The 18,813-nt window shown below is 42.5% G+C and overlaps 1 protein-coding gene across 2 annotated transcripts in view; it reads left to right on the plus strand.

Moving 5' to 3' along the window:
* The first annotated feature begins 13,746 nt into the window (after positions 1-13,746).
* The window catches only part of LOC126480779 (centlein-like), a 539,146-nt gene continuing 534,079 nt past the window's right edge, over positions 13,747-18,813 (plus strand). Inside the window, exon 1 of one of the 2 annotated variants that reach the window (XM_050104082.1) lies at positions 13,747-13,876. The gene's annotated coding sequence lies outside the window, so the exon portion shown is untranslated. The remainder of the gene's footprint in view (positions 13,877-18,813) is intronic. The other variant, XM_050104084.1, reaches the window with a different exon arrangement.

Consider the following 18,813-nt stretch of genomic DNA (forward strand, 5'->3'; position numbering starts at 1 on the left):
ATGATGGCAGGTAACTTTCTCCAGGCATTCGCCAAACCCAGATTCTTCCATTGGACTGACAGAGTTTATAGCGAGGTTCATCACTCAAAATTACTCGTTTACAGTCATCCACTATCCAGTGGCACGACTTTTTAAAACACCTCAAGCGTCGCTTAGCATCGATTACAGAAATATGTGGCTTATGAGTAGGTTCTCGATCACTGTACCCCATTCTTTTTAAATTCCTAAGGACAGTCATTGTGCTGGCTGGACTGCTGGTTGTAGTTTGGAACTCACGAATGATTCCTGCTGATTTCATGCGACTACAAGCACCTTGCATTATGCTCTACGGAACCTGTCAGTACACGAGGCTGGCTGGTCTTGCTGTAGCTGTGACTATTCATTCACGTTTCTGCCTCAGTCACGTCACCGACATCTGCTTTGGAAGGGTTGACATGTCCATGATGGATTTGTTTTACTCAAGTGATGTGACATATTGAAGTGATGTGACATATTGAAAGCTTCAAAGTCATTGAGATCTCCGGACCGACATATTTTGTTGTTAACTGCCTCTCTGCTGACAACACAATACTCCTCACCTCACTTTGTTCCGGCGGGTCCGTCTCTTAGACATCTAGTGGTCAATTCAACATTACACAGAGGTATCCGGACACTTTTAATAATAATAATAATAATAATAATAATAATGTTTATTTGTCCGTGTTAACTTCACAGTCTTGGACAACGTCATTTTTTGTACAATTATATCAACATCATGTCATTCCAAGAATGCGTATATACATCAAGTGACACATTGTATAGCATTCCATGCAATAATGTTATCAACACATTAGCACATTATATATCACTCCATACATATAATGATTATATACATCAATTAGCCAATTATAACAATACCACCACTAATATACTGCAGTATGTAAAAGAATAGACTAACAGTACTGCAGCTCAGAATTCTTTTAGTGAGTCTAAACATCTTTCTATTAACAAATTTTTCAACTTGCCCTTGTAAAGATTGCTTTGGAGTTGCTTTATATTTTTTGGCAACTTATTATAGAATTGTATCCCAGTTACATATGGACTCTGGTCTGTAGCTTCCTTGTTAGTCCGTATCCTATGATAGTCACTTTTGGCTCGAGTAGTACCAATATGCCTAAAAACTTATGTTTGTCAGATGTTTCAACTGTAGAAAGTGATTGAGTATGAGTATTATTAAAATGTAGCAAGAACTTTATTACTACAGTCTTGTCCTTATTCAGCGTAAGCTTATTCACTGTTAGATATTCTGTGATCATTTCAAAGTTCTCTTTGTTGCTTTGGAATGCTGCCCGCTCTGTACAGCCCCAGCTAATAAAAGATGTATCATCAGCATAGTTCACTAGTTTGGAGTTTTGTGGCTGTGTTATATCATTAATATATACTATAAACAAGAATGGGCCAAGTATACTTCCTTGAGGAACTCCACAATTGAGAGTTCGGTATGCTGACTTTACTGTTTGGATAATTTAGTTTCGTGCACTGTCTTCTATCACGGAGATAAGAACTTAGTAATTTTAGAGCTACTCCTCTTATCCCGTAATTTTCTAACTTGGATAACAGTACTGCATGGTTCACAGAATCCAATGCATTAGACAGATCAAGGAAAGTCCCTATAACTTTGTTTCCTTCATCCAGCCTGTTCAGTAGTTCATGGAAAAAAGTTGCTAATGCTGTTATGGTAGATCGTCCGTTTCGAAATCCATGTTGTGCTTTGTTTAATAGTATGTATTTACAGAAGAAGGATTCCATTTGATCTAGAATTATTCTTTCAAGCTGCTTGCCAAGTGTTGAAGTCAAAGAGATTAATCCGATAGTTTATATTCACTGCTGTGGCTTTTCATTTCGGAAGAAATAGGCATGTCAAACAGTCGACTGTGACAGATGATCAAGAAATATGGATCTGCAGAGTGAGAATGTTCGAGTCGGTAGGAGACTCTGTCCTTGAGTTACGGTACACCGTAGAAACTCCCTTATAAAAATGGCTGTAATAATCATTGTTTCAAGTGATGGTAAGAGATAACCAAACTTATACTGACGTTACATATTTGCAATATTATTTATTGAAAAGGACTTTCGGATGGTAAACAGATTAATGAAATTAACATTACGATTGTCGGCGGAGATAGTCAACCTCAGACGCGGACAAGTGAGAAATTGCTTAGTCATTAAGCAGCCTTGCTCGGTACTCGGTTATGTTAACACACAACTCCTCGTCGAACGAAAGGGTTATAGTTTTGTAGTTAAAAATGTTATAAATATTAAAGAGGCTTTTAAATTATCCATCTTAAACGGCTTTCAAGAAAAGACAGCGGTAAGTTTAATAGTTAAGAAGCTCAATATTGTGATAGATATCGCGATCGTAACATCAACTTGTGGATTTTTACCGGCGTTGATTTTATCACATCACCAGATATGAAAGTTTCCTTATTTCACGCATTTTGACAAATAAATAAAGCGGCATTCTCTTTTTCTCAAATGAAATACTTTTAATATTGTTGCAGTGACAACAGAAGCGATCGCTATAATCACACGAACTTTCAGTAATGAAAATAGCTATGTTAGAAGCCACTACGTGCGGAGAATAATTCCAGTGGAGACAACGAGACATCTTCAGAAGACTTCAGATAAACAGCTCTCTCTTTCAATAACCAGCGACCTGTGGATTTTAGCCTATAAGAATTTAGTCTCGCAGTTTAGCCAACGTAACCTTTGCTACGTCATTTCACGTAGGGGACAGCGTACCGAGTTCGTAAACTCAGGGGCAGTAATGCACCGTGGCAAGCAGATTCCAGTTCTTTTATGAGCCCAAGAATCGTCACACAATTTATGACAAACATGTGGCTCCAAGAAATCACTTGTGACTCTAAAGAATTCACTTAACAGTACTTGAGAACGTCGTGGTGAGGCAGCAAGACTGAAGGTGGAAACTGATGTAACAGCAACTGAGAAAGATGTAAAACACGTTCTTGCTATGCGACTGACACTGGAGTCCACACTTAGTCGCACGAAATATTTTTTTGTTCACATTTCTCCACTGTGATAACTTATTCTCGTCCGGCTTATGGATCACGTTGGTGCAAATTCCAGAACTGTAGTGTTACTTGAAATCAGATGACAGCACGAACTGTTCTTTTACTTTTATTTTTGATTACCACGACTGCTTACGGCCACCAAGACCGTTTTCCAATAGTGATCTGAAAAGTGTTGAGAAACAAGGTACGATACAATAAATTACATAAAAAAGTGCTACTCACTAATGTACACAAATTATTATTATTATTATTATTATTATTATTACGGAAGTCCTGTTGCTTCCCGTCTGTAGCCGTAACCTTGAAAAGCCCTACACGTGACCCGTGGGTGGTAGGTCCACTAAGCAAGCAACAACACTGGCTGTTCGACAATCCTCGTGATCTCCTAGCACAACACATCACTATGGCTCCTAACATCAACAACGGTTCTTTTAAGGGCTTTCGATCGAGTACTAGAATTTTAAAGATTGACGTAGAGAATATTAGCAGATCTAAATGGCAATATTCGTCGAAACTCTATCTGGAAAAAAAAAATCTGACGTGATCGCTTTTCAAGAAATACATGCAAACCATGTAGAACAACTCAAGACAAGGGCTAAATTCCAAGATACGACCTCCTCGATGCAACCTACCAACCACATTGCGCGATCACCACATATATGTGTAATAGAATAGATAATGCTTTCTTAATCTGAACGGGAACTTTTAATGATATCTACTAAGGTGTTGTAGAAACTGGAGATTTAAACGGAGGTGGCAAGAGCCATGGGATAACGATACATACAAAATGCGGTGGTATCGCGTACGCAAGCTGTAAAAGGGCAGTGAATTGTCGGAGCTGTCATTTGAACTCGGCTGATTCATGTGAAAAGCTTTTCGACGTGATTATGGCCGCACGACAAGAATTAATAGACTTTGAACGGAAAATGGTAGCTGAAGCTGCAAGCATGGGACATTCCATTTCGAAAATCGTTAGGAAATTCAATATTCCGAGACCCACAGTCTCAAGAATGTGTATTACATTTCAGGCATTACCTCTCAGCACGGACAGGCCGAAGGCCTTCACCTAACAACCGAGAGCAACGGCATTTGCGTAGAGTTGTGAGCAGTAACACACAAACAATACTGCGTAAAATAACTGTAGACATCAATGTCGGACGTAGGACTAGCGTATCCTTTACGACAGTTTGGCGAAATTTTGTGCTGGTGGGCTATGGCATGTGACGTCTCCTGCCAAGACATTTACAAAATCGTTGTAATATACAAATAAATAGTAAAAATAAACATTTATCTCTATTATTACTATTATTATTTTCGATTATTCCCAATTAAGAGAGCGTTTGAACTTGAATTCCTTTATGATGATTGTTTGTGTTTTTTCTGAGCCCAAATTTTCATGTGTTCACTGTGTTGTTTCTTTCGCTCCGCTGTCCATTTGCATCCTGGTCTCTTCTGTATTGTGGTGTCAAATTTATGTTTTCTGATGATGTTCCTGAATTCAGTTCTATTTTCTGCATCGTTTACTGTTATGTGTGCTTGTCTGAGGTCCTCTTCAACTTCTTTTATCCATTTTGTTTTTCCCCTGCCTGAGTTGATGACTTTAAGAATTCGCTTTGAAATTCTGTTTTCATTCATCCTGTGGATATGTCCGTAGAACTGCATTCTTCTTTTCCTTATTGTATCCGTAATCTTGTCTGTGTATTTATATAATTCTGACGTTGGTCTCTTCTTCCAGATTCCTTGCTCTTGTATCGGGCCAAAAATTTTCCTGAGAATTTTCCTTTCTTGTTTCTCTATTTCTTTGATTTTAGTTTGCCCACCTATTTGTGTTGTTTCAGATGCATACAGTGCCTCCGGAAGTACGACAGTGTTGTAGTGCCTCAATTTTGCGTTAATGGATACGGACTTTTTGTTATAATAGTTCCACGTGAGTTTATATGCTCTCTGTAGTTTTTTTATTCTTTCCTCATTAGCCATTAGGTTGATCCCTGATGGCTGGATGATTCCTCCCAGGTACTTAAAATGTGGTACTTGTACGATTTTCCCATGGGTGGTCACAATAGGCAATTTGTCTTGTGGCACTCTATCTATGTACTGGGTTTTCTCATATGAGATTTGCAGGCTAGTTCTTTGTGCAATTTCGTGTAACTTCTCTATGGCGTTAGTGGCTTCTTTCCTATTATTTGTGAGGATTACAAGGTCATCCGCAAAAGCTAAACACTTCACATAGAATCTATTATCTTTTCTAATGCCAATTTGGATTCCTTTGACTTCTTTTTCCCATGTCATGATAATTTTTTCAAGAATGATATTAAAGAGTAATGGTGAAAGTCCGTCACCCTGTCACACTCCAGTTTGGATTTCAAATGGTTCCGAGATATTCCCCATAAATTTAACCTCGGAGACTGTGTCAGTTAATGTTTCCCGAATGATTGCTCTTGTCTTTCTGTCAATGCTGAATTCTTCCAGCGTCTTGCAGAGCGCTACTCTGTCTATTGAGTCGTAGGCCTTTTTAAAATCTACAAAAGTAACCACTGTGTTTCGGGTGTTTCTCATCTGGAGAATCATTTTCAGATTCCAGATCTGCTCTATGCATGATCGTCCCTTGCGAAAACCAGCCTGGTATTCTCCTATTTGTGGGTCAGCTTGTTCTTCTAATCTATTCATGAGAACTTTTGATAGGATTTTATATGTGACCGGTACAAGTGAGATACCCCTGTAATTATTTGGTTCAGTTTTGTCCCCTTTTTTGTGGAGTGGATGGATGAGTGCGCATTTCCATTCAGAAGGGATCTGTTCTGTTTCCCAAATGTTTAATCTGATTTTGTGAGTTTTTCCTGTTAATCTTTCATCATTTAGTTTCCATAGTTCTGCAATAATTCCATCTTCTCCTGGGGCTCTATTGTTTTTCAGTGCCTTGATAATTTCTACTATTTCGTTGATGGTTGGCGGTTTAGCGTCAGGATTTGGTGTAGACGTCTCGTAGTGAATATCCTCTGTAGGTCTTTCGCAGTTGAGAAGTTTGTTGAAATGGTCTGCGAGGATTTGGCAGTTATTCTTCGTGTTAGTTTCTAGTGAACCATCCGGTTTCTTGAAACAAAGATTGGGTGGCTGGTATCCTGCAATATGTTCTTTAAACGTCTTATAAAAATTCCTGGTGTTGTTCTTCTTAAAATCTTGTTCTATCTCATCTAGTCGCCGTTTGTCATAATTTCTTTTTTCCCTCCGAATAGTTTTCGATGTTTGTGTTCGGATTACTAGAAATTGTTGCCATTTTTATTATTATTATTACTAAAGTCATATATGTATTAAAATCATATATGTATTTAGCATGAATAACAGAAAGTTATATTTGGATGGGGGCGGGGGGGGGGGGGGGGGAGGGGGCAGAGATAGTAACGAACTGTAACCCCACTCCCGGAACCCGAACCTTGGATCCACACTGTTCTAGCTACGAGCAATTGTGCAGTTAACATTATTTACGAAAGTACTGACATGTGTTTCACGTCTAATATCAAGTTGTATACTATCAGCTTAGCGCCAGCCATAGCTGTCCCCAAGGAAGGGGTTGGGTCGCAACAGTGGATACGTGTCCCATCTGGAATCAGGGGTACAGACTTTTCACACGGGCTGTTACGAAAAATGATGGATTTCCTTTTACACGCAGTGATTTCAGTGTTGTCCTGCAGCCGGCTGGAGTGGCCGAGCGGTTCTAGGCTCTACAGTCTGGAACCGCGCGACCACTACGGTCGCAGGTTCGAATCCTGCCTCGGGCATGGGTGTGTGATGTCCTTAGATTAGTTAGGTTTAAGTAGTTCTAAGTTATAGGGGACTGATGACCTCAGCAGTTAAGTCCTATAGTGCTCAGGGCCATTTGAAGCATTTTTGTTGTTATCCTGAATCCAAGACGGATGTGTGCCAAAATGGAGCCGCCACACCATTGTGTCCCCTCCCCACAGACTCCTTGTCGAGCTCCAGAAAGAGACCAACACGCTGGAGCGCGATTTCTGAGGCCCGTTTCCAACATTAACGCAGCTGCAGTATACCTGCCCAAAGTCCATCCCTAATTCACACATGGGCGCCCCCTCCTCCTACCACCGAACATCTTACACACAACAGGAGCTTACGATTCGTCCATGGTCAAAGAAGACCTGCCACGGCTTACTGAAACAACATTCAGTTACACACAGATGTGGTGAAAGTTGTGGAACAGCTATATGCAGATACGCAAATGGCAGTTGTATCGCGTATACAATGTATAAAAGGGCAATACGTTGGCGAAGCTGTGATTTTCACTCAGGTGATTCAGGGGTGAAAAGGTTTCCTACGTGATTACGGCTGCATGAAAGGAATTAACAGAATGTTAGACGCGTAGGACAGTCCACTTCGAAAATCGTTAGGGAATTCAATACTTCTAGATCCACAGTATCAATAGTATGCCAAGACTGCCAATTTTCAGGCATTACCTCTCAGTGGAATCAGGGGTACAGACTTTTCACACGGGCTGTTACGAGAAATGATGGATTTCCTTTTACACGCAGTGATTCCAGTGTTGTCCTGCAGCCGGCTGGAGTGGCCGAGCGGTTCTAGGCGCTACAGTCTGGAACCGCGAGACCACTACGGTCGCAGGTTCGAATCCTGCCTCGGGATGTCCTTAGATTAGTTAGGTTTAAGTAGTTCTAAGTTCTAAGTTGCACAAATCGTAGAGGGAGGCCAAGAGATGAATACACTAAGCAGATTCAGAAGGATGTAGGTTGCAGTAGGTACTGGGAGATGAAAAAGCTTGCACAGGATAGAGTAGCATGGAGAGCTGCATCAAACCAGTCTCAGGACTGAAGACCACAACAACAACAAACCTCTCAGTGGTCGACGGCCTTCACATAACGACCGAGAGCACCGGCGTTTGCACAGACTTGTCAGTGCTAGCAGACAAGCAACACTGCGTGAGATAACCGAAGAAACACACGAGGGACGTACGACGAACATATTCGTTAGGACAGTGAGGCGAAATTTGCCGCTGCTGGTGAACGGCAGCAGACGACCGACGCAAGTGTTTTTGCTAACAGCACGACATCGACTCTGCCATCGACTGCAGCACCTGTACTGCGCTCGTGATCATATCGATTGGACCCTACCCTACTGGATAACCGTGACCCGTTCAGATGGGACCGGACTTCAATCGGTAAGAGCTGATGGTAGGATTAGAATGTGGTGCAGACCCCATGGAGCAATGGACCCAAGTAGTCCACAAGGCACTGTGCGAGCTGGTGGTGGCTCCATAATGGTGTGGGCGGTGTTTACATGGATTGGGTCCTCTGGTCCAACTGAACCGGTCACCAACTGGAAATGGCTATTTTCGGCTACTTCGAGACCATTTGCAGCCATTCATAGACTTCATATTCCAAAACAACGAAGCGCCATTTCAACAGTCCACAATTGCTGGAGATTTGTTCGAAGAACTTTCCGCTCAGTTCGAGCGAATGATTTGGTCACCGAAATAGCCCGACAAGAATCCCATCGAACATTTGTGAGACATAATTGAGAGTTCAGTTCGTGCACAACATCGTGCACCAATTTCGCAATTATGGACGGCTATAGAGGCAGGATGGCTCAGTGTCTCTGCAGCGGTTTCCAGCAACTTGAGCCCATACAACGTCGAACTACTGCACTATACCGGAAAAAAAGAGGTCTGACTCGATGTTGTTGTTGTTGTTGTGGTCTTCAGTCCTGAGACTGGTTTGATGCAGCTCTCCATGCCACTCTATCCTGTGCAAGCTTCTTCATCTCCCAGTTCTTAGTGCAACCTATATCCTTCTGAATCTGCTTAGTGTATTCATCTCTTGGTCTCCCTCTACGATTTTTACTCTCCACGCTGCCCTCCAATGCTAAATTTGTGATCCCTTGATGCCTCAGAACATGTCCAACCAACCGGTCCCTTCTTTTTGTCAAGTTGTGCCACAAACTCCTCTTCTCCCCAATTCTATTCAATACGTCCTCATTAGTTATGTGATCTACCCATCTAATCTTCAGCATTCTTCTGTAGCACCACATTTCGAAAACTTCTATTCTCTTCTTGTCTAAACTATTTATGGTCCATGTTTCACTTCCATACATGGCTACACTCCATACAAATACTTTCAGAAACGACTTCCTGACACTTAAATCTATACTCGATGTTAACAAATTTCTCTTCTTCAGAAACGCTTTCCTTGCCATTGCTAGTCTACATTTTATATCCTCTCTACTTCGATCATCATCAGGTATTTTGCTCCCCAAATAGCAAAACTCCTTTACTACTTTAAGTGTCTCATTTCCTAATCTAATCCCCTCAGCATCACCCGACTTAATTCGAGTACATTCCATTATCCTCGTTTTGCTTTTGTTGATGTTCATCTTATATCCTCCTTTCAAGACACTGTCCATTCCGTTCAACTGCTCTTCCAAGTCCTCTGCTGTCTCTGACAGAATTACAATGTCATCGACGAACCTGAAAGTTTTTATTTCTTCTCCATGGATTTTAATACCTACACCAAATTTTTCTTTTGTTTCCTTTGCTGCTCGCTCAATATACAGATTGAATAACATCGGGGAGAGGCTACAACCCTGTCTCACTCCCTTCCCAACCACTGCTTCCCTTTCGTGCCCCTCGACTCTTATAACTGCCATCTGGTTTCTGTACAAATTGTAAATAGCCTTTCGCTCCCTGTATTTTACCCCTGCCACCTTTAGAATTTGAAAGAGAGTATTCCAGTCAACATTATCAAAAGCTTTCTCCAAGTCTACAAATGCTAGAAACGTAGGTTTGCCTTTCCTTAATCTTTCTTCTAAGATAAGTCGTAAGGTCAGTATTGCCTCACGTGTTCCAATATTTCTGCGGAATCCAAACTGATCTTCCCCGAGGTCGGCTTCTACTAGTTTTTCCATTCGTCTGTAAAGAATTCGTGTTAGTATTTTGCAGCTGTGACTTATTAAACCGATAGTTCGGTAATTTTCACATCTGTCAACACCTGCTTTCTTTGGGATTATGATTATTATATTCTTCTTGAAGTCTGAGGGTATTTCGCCTGTCTCATACATCTTGCTCACCAGATGGAAGAGTTTTGTCAGGACTGGCTCTCAGTAGTTCTAATGGAATGCTGTCTACTCCTGGGGCCTTGTTTCGACTCAGGTCTTTCAGTGCTCTGTCAATCTCTTCACGCAGTATCATATCTCCCATTTCATCTTCATCTACAAAAAAAATGTTCAAATGTGTGTGAAATCTTATGGGACTTAACTGGTACGGTCATCAGTCCCTAAGCTTACACACTACTTAACCTAAATTATCCTAAGGACAAACACACACACCCATGCCCGAGGGAGGACTCGAACCTCCGCCGTGACCAGCGGCACAATCCACGACCGCAGCGCCTTAGACCGCTCAGCTAATCCGCGCGGCTTCATCTACATCCTCTTCCATTTCCATAACATAGTCGTCAAGTACATTGCCCTTGTATAGACCCTCTATATACTCCTTCCACCTTTTTGCTTTCCCTTCTTTGCTTAGAACTTGGTTTCCATCAAAGCTCTTGATATTCATACAAGTGGCTCTCTTTTCTCCAAAGGTCTCTTTAATTTTCCTGTAGGCAGTATCTCTCTTACCCCTAGTGAGATAAGCCTCTACATCCTTACATTTGCCCTCCAGCCATCCCTGCTTAGTCATTTTGCACTTCCTGCCGACCTCATTTTTCAGACGTTTGTATTCCTTTTTGCCTGTTTAATCGATATTAGGAGGTATCCTTCGACCATAGATACTAATAGACTGGGCAAGCAGTGCAGCGGCTATACATCTGGCGCGGCTGCAACATAGAATCACGTGACTGTTGGCAGAACGTCGGCGGGAGTTCAAGGCAGCTTTCTGATTCCTGATATCACTTCCAGTATTTCTCAGTGGATTTCCTGCTAACTTCACCACATTAAATGTAGCTTATGTAAACACAGCTAGAAGTGATAAATTATTGCGTAACCACTGTACAAATTTAGTTTTACAGCCATTACTTCACAATGAACTTTGTGAACTGCTGAAACACTTTCGATGTTCGGCAATATATTCGCCGCGAATATTTCAGTGTTACCAATTATGAGATGCATTCTCTACTAACAATACCCGTTATGCACTGCATAAAATGTAAATATTGCGTGTGTGTGTTTTAGTGCCTTGGTTGCAGAAAGTGTTATAGACTTCATAAATCGGCGTAAACAACGAAACCTGTAACGTAAACACACGTGTTCCCATCGAATGTAACGAGCTCCATTGGGTTGTTCACCCACAAAACGTAAAGCAGTTTCATTTGAAAGCTCTTTTTTGGTTTAAAAAGTTTGTTTCGTAGATGTATCAAATAAGATATCTACAAAATCAGTACCTACTTACATGAATACTTGTTCCACAGATCATGCATACGATACTTCGCAATGATGTGTCAGTTTAATGAAAGGTAGACCTATCATTACATTGCAATTCTTCCAATCACTTATTTATACCTAAAATATCGTCTACTGAGTAGGAGCTGTCATTCATAGATTCTTTTAGTTTGATTTGAAATGCTGGTTGGCTATCTGTCAGGCTTTTAATGCTTTTTGGTAAATGACCAAAGATTTTTGTAGCAGCATATTATTTATCCCATACATTACAGCTTATTATCTGGAAACTAACATAGGCCATACAACTACCTTTTTGCAAATGGTATTCAGTATTTGTTTCTATTTGTTTCTGATATTCGTATGTTTTGTAACTGGGAAGTACAAAATAAAACTAAACCCTGATGAGAAATCAAACCCCTAACTTGTTTTTGCAAATTCTTCTTTAAAATAATACCAGCATAATTCACCCCTTTTTGTACCAAAGTCAGATTTAATCCAGGATAGTAAAAATCATCCTTTCTTCTTATGTAGTAGCAATGCACATTGCCATTGCTTTTGGAGTGGGAAGGGTTATTGGTAATAAATATCTCTCTCTCTCTCTCTCTCACACACACACAATATATATATATATATATATATATATATATATATATCTTCTTCAAAGTGCTTCGAACAGATGCGTGTGTGCGCAGTGGGCTTGAAATCTTTTCGTTTCACTGCCTGTATCCACATCTGCCTGCGCCCTTCATCCTTTGGAAACCTATACGAAAGAGAAAAAGCAGCTTTGTAGCTTACCATTTCAAGAAATATATACGATTGCAATGTGCGCCTGGAAACACACACAGCACTTCCAACTGCCAAATTGCGTAACTGTGGCGTTCTGGGTAAGGATATGATATACACAATAGTTTATCAGTATTCAAGAAATGACGCTAAATTATACTAATAATACTTACACGTGAAATTTAATGTTACTTCCCTTCACAAAACGCTCGGTACAACCATAAGCACAACAGGATACCACCATTGTTTTGCCAATAGTCACGTGGTATAGCAGTAGACATGTTGGTGCCACGAAATATACGTCATGACCAGTCTACCAATATCTATGGTCGAAGGAGGTATCCCATGATTTTTGTAATTTGGTGTACGAACGTAGAGTGGCTGGAATAGACTCTGAAAACAAATGGTTCAAATGGCTCTGAGCACTATGGGAGTTAACCTCTGAGTTCATCAGTCCCCTAGAACTTAGAACTAGTTACACCTAACTAACCTAAGGACATCACACACATCCATGCCCGAGGCAGGATTCGAACCTGCGACCGTAGCGGTCGCGCGGTTCCAGACTGAAGCACCTAGAACCGCTCGGCCACCGCGGCCGGCCTCTGAAAACACTGTCTCGCTATACGGTACTGCATGTATATTAATCTGTACTTAATCGATGGACCCAAGTGCATCAGTTGTGCAGAGGAAACGCCATTTTTGGCCAAGAGGTAAGGACGAAAGCTTAGAAAAATCAAGGTGGAAAGGATCTCCTACTCAAGAAATTGTATCTTCTCAAGTGCCATGGTATGCGACATGCGACACCACACAGTATGCTGTCATACTGGTTCAGCCTTGATCGCTAAGCGTCGACTGTACCGGGCAATCTGTCATTGTTTTAGAAGATTTCCCACATTTATTCGTCGAATAGTAAAATTTTATGGAAGCAAACCAAAAAAGGAGTTTTAAAAACATATATTAGAGAATTTTAACTATGTCAATCAACTTTAAAGACTAGAACAAATATACAAAAAATCTATCAACATTTTCAGATTTGAAGTTGTGTAAACATACAGTGTCATACGCGGTATAAGTTCAACAAACGTTTTTAAAAGTTCATTTCCTGTTTATTCAGTTTGAGGAGGGTATTTTTGCTCGTCATTTTTGTTAATAATTGACAGGAATTTCTCAAGATTTTTGGTATCAACAATGGCAATTTTAAATTTTTCTTGCCCCCACTTTCACAAAATTTCTGCTGACGCCCATGGCGCCAGCTGTAACTAGCACGTTGGAGAAATACTGTGCGTGCACGAAACTGATAAGAATCTGGCAGCGTCCCCCTCACCAGAATGGGAGAACGCAGGTCGCACGGTGCCAGATGCGGGCGCGGCGACAGCTGCGCCGGGAAGTAGGCTTCAGTCGTCCTCCCTGCGGTGGGCAGGTAGGTGAAGCGCAGTGCGCATGCGCACCGGCACGGCGCGTGGGACGCAGCGGCAGCTACAGGTGGCAGCGCGCGTCAGTTGTGCGGTGCACTCCGAAGGGTTAGCACGCGTCAGAGGAGCGCGGGTCAGACCGGCGTCACATCACCAGCCAGCCGACATTACGACACGCGGCGACCCCTCGGCCGACCGAGCGTCACCCTGCAGGTCAGTGCAGCGTGCCGGCGCCCGCTGCTGCTCCGTAATCGACGCACGTTACGCCTGCGCATTGCTACGCCAGGACAGTTGGTTATTTTTTCCCCTCTACTTCGTACGAATGTGTGCTACCTGGGAGAGAAGTGTGCATATCTAGGCAGCTAGTGTTTCGGATCGAACATTTGTGTGTAAATTTGTTTCAGCACATGTGCGCCGACTTGACTGACGATAGCCGTACCACGTGAATACCTGCACTACTGGTTGTGTTACTGCTCTGTTGCCCAGGCGTGGTCACTGTATCGTTACACGTGACCTCCAGATGACATTTGATTTCACATAAGGATTCGAATCCATCCAAATAAACCAGAAACAATTACTAATATCTTACGAAATGTTTGTTGAAGAATTAACACTGCCAAGTTCGACGATTTTTACCAGTACGTTGCTAAGATCACCGCCGCTGTCATTCGGACACTGTTCTATTAGAGGTAGCTTCATTCATATAAATCGCTATAACTCACACACATCTGAATCGTTTTGTACGTTTCTATAGTTTTTTGTTTTGTTTTATCTTATAAAGGTTAGTTTCCGTTAAAAACAAAAGACTTCTATCAACACGAAGCCGGCTTTTGAGCATTATGCTGTTTTACAAGGCATAGTCCTAAGGGAAATGGACTGACTTCCGACCCATACATCAGAATAACCAATTAGTTGTGAATGAGATAGTTTAAACTTTGAAGTGTAACCTGAACAATTGCACTACACAGTGCTTTTGCGCCCACAGGTAACTGTTAAGGTTTTGTCATACTAACCAGCAGAAAGACACCAAAAGGTCTAATTCCGTTTGAAACCAGTATCCTTAGATCAGCAGTATGATATTTTAGACATGCCGACGCGAAACGTATCTCCATTTAGCCGCATAAGAATTTCGTCATTTGCACTGAAAGCAATCGCATTTCCATTCATGTATTGTCGTAATTGCCGTATTACGGCTTTATTCATTTCTGATGAGAATAATAAAAAACAAATAGCTCTGAGCACTATGGGTCTTAACTTCTGAGGTCATCAGTCCCCTAGAACTTAAAACTACTTAAACCTAACTAACCTAAGGACATCACACACATCCATGCCCGAGGCAGGATTCGAACCTGCGACCGTAGCGGTCGCGTGGTTCCAGACTGTAGCGCCTAGAACCGCTCGGCCACTCAGGCCGGCTGAGAATAAGTATATCGAAGGTAGTAACTTATTGCAAACTGGTCGCTTAGGTCGGGTGTATAACAAAAAGTGTAATCGTTTAACTGCAAATATGAATTCGATAAGAACTTTCTTCAAAAGAATCAGATTTTAATGCCGTGTCTGGTGCATTGCTACAGCCCAACTGAATCAATATTGCTCTAGAAACTTTATCGACGTCGTTGCAGGGCACTATATCATACTTCATGCAGTCGCCCGTCGTTGAAGTACACCCACTGTCATAATTACGATAACGCTATTCGTTCCTAGAGCTTAGCACAGTTTGCTTCGCGGTACCTCCATTGATGACATTAGAGGGGGAACCTTCACAACCGGATCTGACTAATGCTTAAACCGCAGCTTCACCCGTACCATTGTCTTTAGGAATTCAGAAGAGGGACGTGAAACGTATACTGGTTTCGCACTGAGCAACTTCCGCATATTTGAACCTTTGAATTCATCGATCAGACGCGCGTTACTGTGTACTCCGCACGACTTCCAGTTGTCTGATGAGGCAATATCGCATGTGTGGTTGTCCCGGCAACGACAAAATATTGAAGTTCTCTCTCCGGTCAGATGAGCAAATACCAGATCCTCTGTGCGTGTGGCTATGTGGTCTGCATTCTAGTGGATTACACGCTCGCCTTTGGTTCAGGGGGACACGAAGAGGCCGGATATCTTCGTGTCCTTCGACGGACTGGGCCATCTGCCGGCTGACACTTTCACCCCTTACCGACGATCAGGCCAAAACGAGGAGCGGTATGCATAATCAGCCGGTGTATCCACTGGCATTCTCCAGGACCAGAAGTAACCCATCCGGTCTCCAGCTTGATCATATGGGTAATTGGCACTATACGTATAAATAGCGCCATAACATGCTCCTTGTCACTTTTCATGTGTATTTTTGTATAATTGCAAGCGTCCGCTAGCTGTCGTGCGTATTACGACTTTTATCCGTCGATACTCCGTTTCATCCGAAGAAATACACTGAGGAAAATGGAAAGTATGTCACTGTCAAGTACAAGTCGGGGATTTATCAAACTTTCTGAATATGTTTTCACATAACGGGAACTAATTGATTAAACTTTCGTTCCATTTGGAAATGATGTCCATCGTCAACATGAGTATGAAGCGTGACACTCCCCCTCCCTCTGAGTCATGAATATGCTCTCTGATTTGTGGTGACATGAAAGCGAAGAGCCTCTGAACGAGGAATTTCTTATCGTGCCTATAACATACGCTGAGTCAGTCCATGAAGATTGATGACTGAAGGCTGGTATGGAAGTTTGTCTTTCCATTGCATGCAAAACATGCCCTACGGGTGACAGATCAGGGGATCGAGCAGACCAGCAAAGGATTTGTACTTTCCCCAAAGCATTTGTGATGTGAACTGTGGTACAGGTTCTTGTGTTATAATGCTGGAGTATGCCATTTGGTATCCTGGTGATTGAGGGTATGACATACTTTCCACATGCTTGCAAGCATTCAGCCTTTTTTCAGAAATTACTACATCAGTACTTTGTCGTATTCTGTGCAGCAGTGACCCATCTTTCCGTCAGAGTCAGTAGAACGATCCTTCGATCGTCTCGTGGTGTACACCTTCAGGAAAGACCTGAACCTAGTCTTCTTGCAACGTTGTTGTCTTGACTTCATCTGGTCACACTTGTTCTGTATTTATCGCGCTACGGCCGACTGTCTGCATTCCCATGCTCCTCGACTATTCTCAGAGTCCGAAAGATAGCAACAAGTTGCACGTTGTAAGTTTTCTGCTTTACGAATCTCTCTCTCTGTGTGTAGTGTAGTGTAAGTGCACGAAACTAATTACTGAAAAATGTGATTACTGAAGCCTTGTATTGCTCAGTCGAGTTGGTTCAAATGGCTCTGAGCACTGTGGGACGCAACACCTGAGGTCATCAGTCCCCTAGTTCCAAGTTCTAACCTAAGGACATCACACACATCCATGCCCGAGGCAGGATTCGAACCTGCGACCGTAGCAATCACGCGGTTCCGGACTGAAGTGCCTAGAACCGCACGGCTACCGCGGCCGGCCTCAGTCGAGTGAATAGTGGTGTGTTGCCTGATGTCACAGTGATTCAACATCTCAAAAATACACCGAAATAAAACCAATAAAAATTGCACATCAAATGAACCACTTATCTTTGCGTCTGAATAAATTATCAAAATTACTTTAATAAAAGTCCACTGCTGATTTACGTAGCTAACTTTCGAAGTAAAACTCAGAAAACGAATAACGTTTCAGCCACGGATTTATCACACTATTCACTAAAATGTACTTTGTATACAAGAAAGTAACTTCCAAACTGAATGTAAAGTATATGGCCTAATCACTTAAATGACGTTGTTCTGAATGTATATTGTAACTGTACGGCCCTGAACTACACTGGCGGGAAAAAAATCGCAACACGAAGAAACAAGTAATGTAGAGTAATGAAATTGCGGGAATTAATTTGTCCAGGTAACGTCTAGGTGAGTGCCTTGCCGCAGTGGATACACCGGTTCCCGTGAGATTACCGAAGTTAAGCGCTGTTGGGCGTGGCCGGCACTTGGATGGGTGACCATCCAGCCGCCATGCGCTGTTGCCATTTTTCGGGGTGCGCTCAGCCTCGTGATGCTAATTGAGGAGCTACTCGACCTAATAGTAGCGGCTTCGGTCAAGAATACCGCCATAACGACCGGGAGAGCGGTGTGCTGATCCCACGCCCCTCATATCCGCATCCTCCTCTGAGGATGACACGGCGGTCGGATGGTCCCGGTAGGCCACTCGTGGCCTGATGACGGAGTGCTAACGTATTTAAAAGATTAACGTTCCAACATCACTGGTTAATGGAAGTGCGAGATAAGCCATTGAAAATGTGAAACGCTGGTATGTTAATAACTAGTGCAACTGCCAAAATCTTGAACGCAAGCATGCAAATGTGCATGCATTGCGTCGTACAGGTCCCGGATGTCAGTTTGCGGAGTGTTGTTCCACGCCTGTTGCAGCAGGTCGGTCAGTACAGGGACGGTTAATGGTGGTTATGGATGAGACTGAAGTTGTCGTACGATGATGCCCCATATGTGCTCGATTGGAAACAGATCTGGTGATCGAGCAGGAGAAGGCAACATGACGACACTCTGTAGAGCATGTTGGGTTATAACAGCGGCATCTGGGCGAGCGTTATCCTGTTGGAAAACACTGTGTAATGCTGTTCATGAATGACAGCACAACAGGTCGAATCAACAGACTGAGGTACAAATTTACAGCCAGGGAGCGTGGGATAACCACGAGAGGGATCCTGGTGTCGTACGAAATTGTATCCCATCCATAACTCCAGGTGTAGGTCCAGTGTGGCTAGTCCGCAAACAGGTTGGTTACAGGCCCTCAACTGGCTTCCTTTTAACCAACACATGGCCATCACTGGCACCGAGACAAAACTATCTTTCATCAGAAAACACAACAGACCTCCACCCTGCCGTCCAATGAAATCACGCTTCACACCAATCAAATCTCAAATGGCGGTGTTTTGGGATCAGCGGAATGCACGCTACATTGCGTCTGACTAGGAGCTGTCCTCGAAGAAACCGACTTGTAATGGTCCGTTGTGTCAGTATGGTGTCAACTGCTGCTAAAATTGCTGCTGTAGATGCGGTACGATGAGCCAGTCGTACGGCGAATACGATGGTCTTCCCTCTCGATCGTACCACGTGTTGTCCGG

Source organism: Schistocerca serialis, chromosome 5 (assembly GCF_023864345.2).
Source record: "Schistocerca serialis cubense isolate TAMUIC-IGC-003099 chromosome 5, iqSchSeri2.2, whole genome shotgun sequence".
Taxonomy (NCBI): domain Eukaryota; kingdom Metazoa; phylum Arthropoda; class Insecta; order Orthoptera; family Acrididae; genus Schistocerca; species Schistocerca serialis.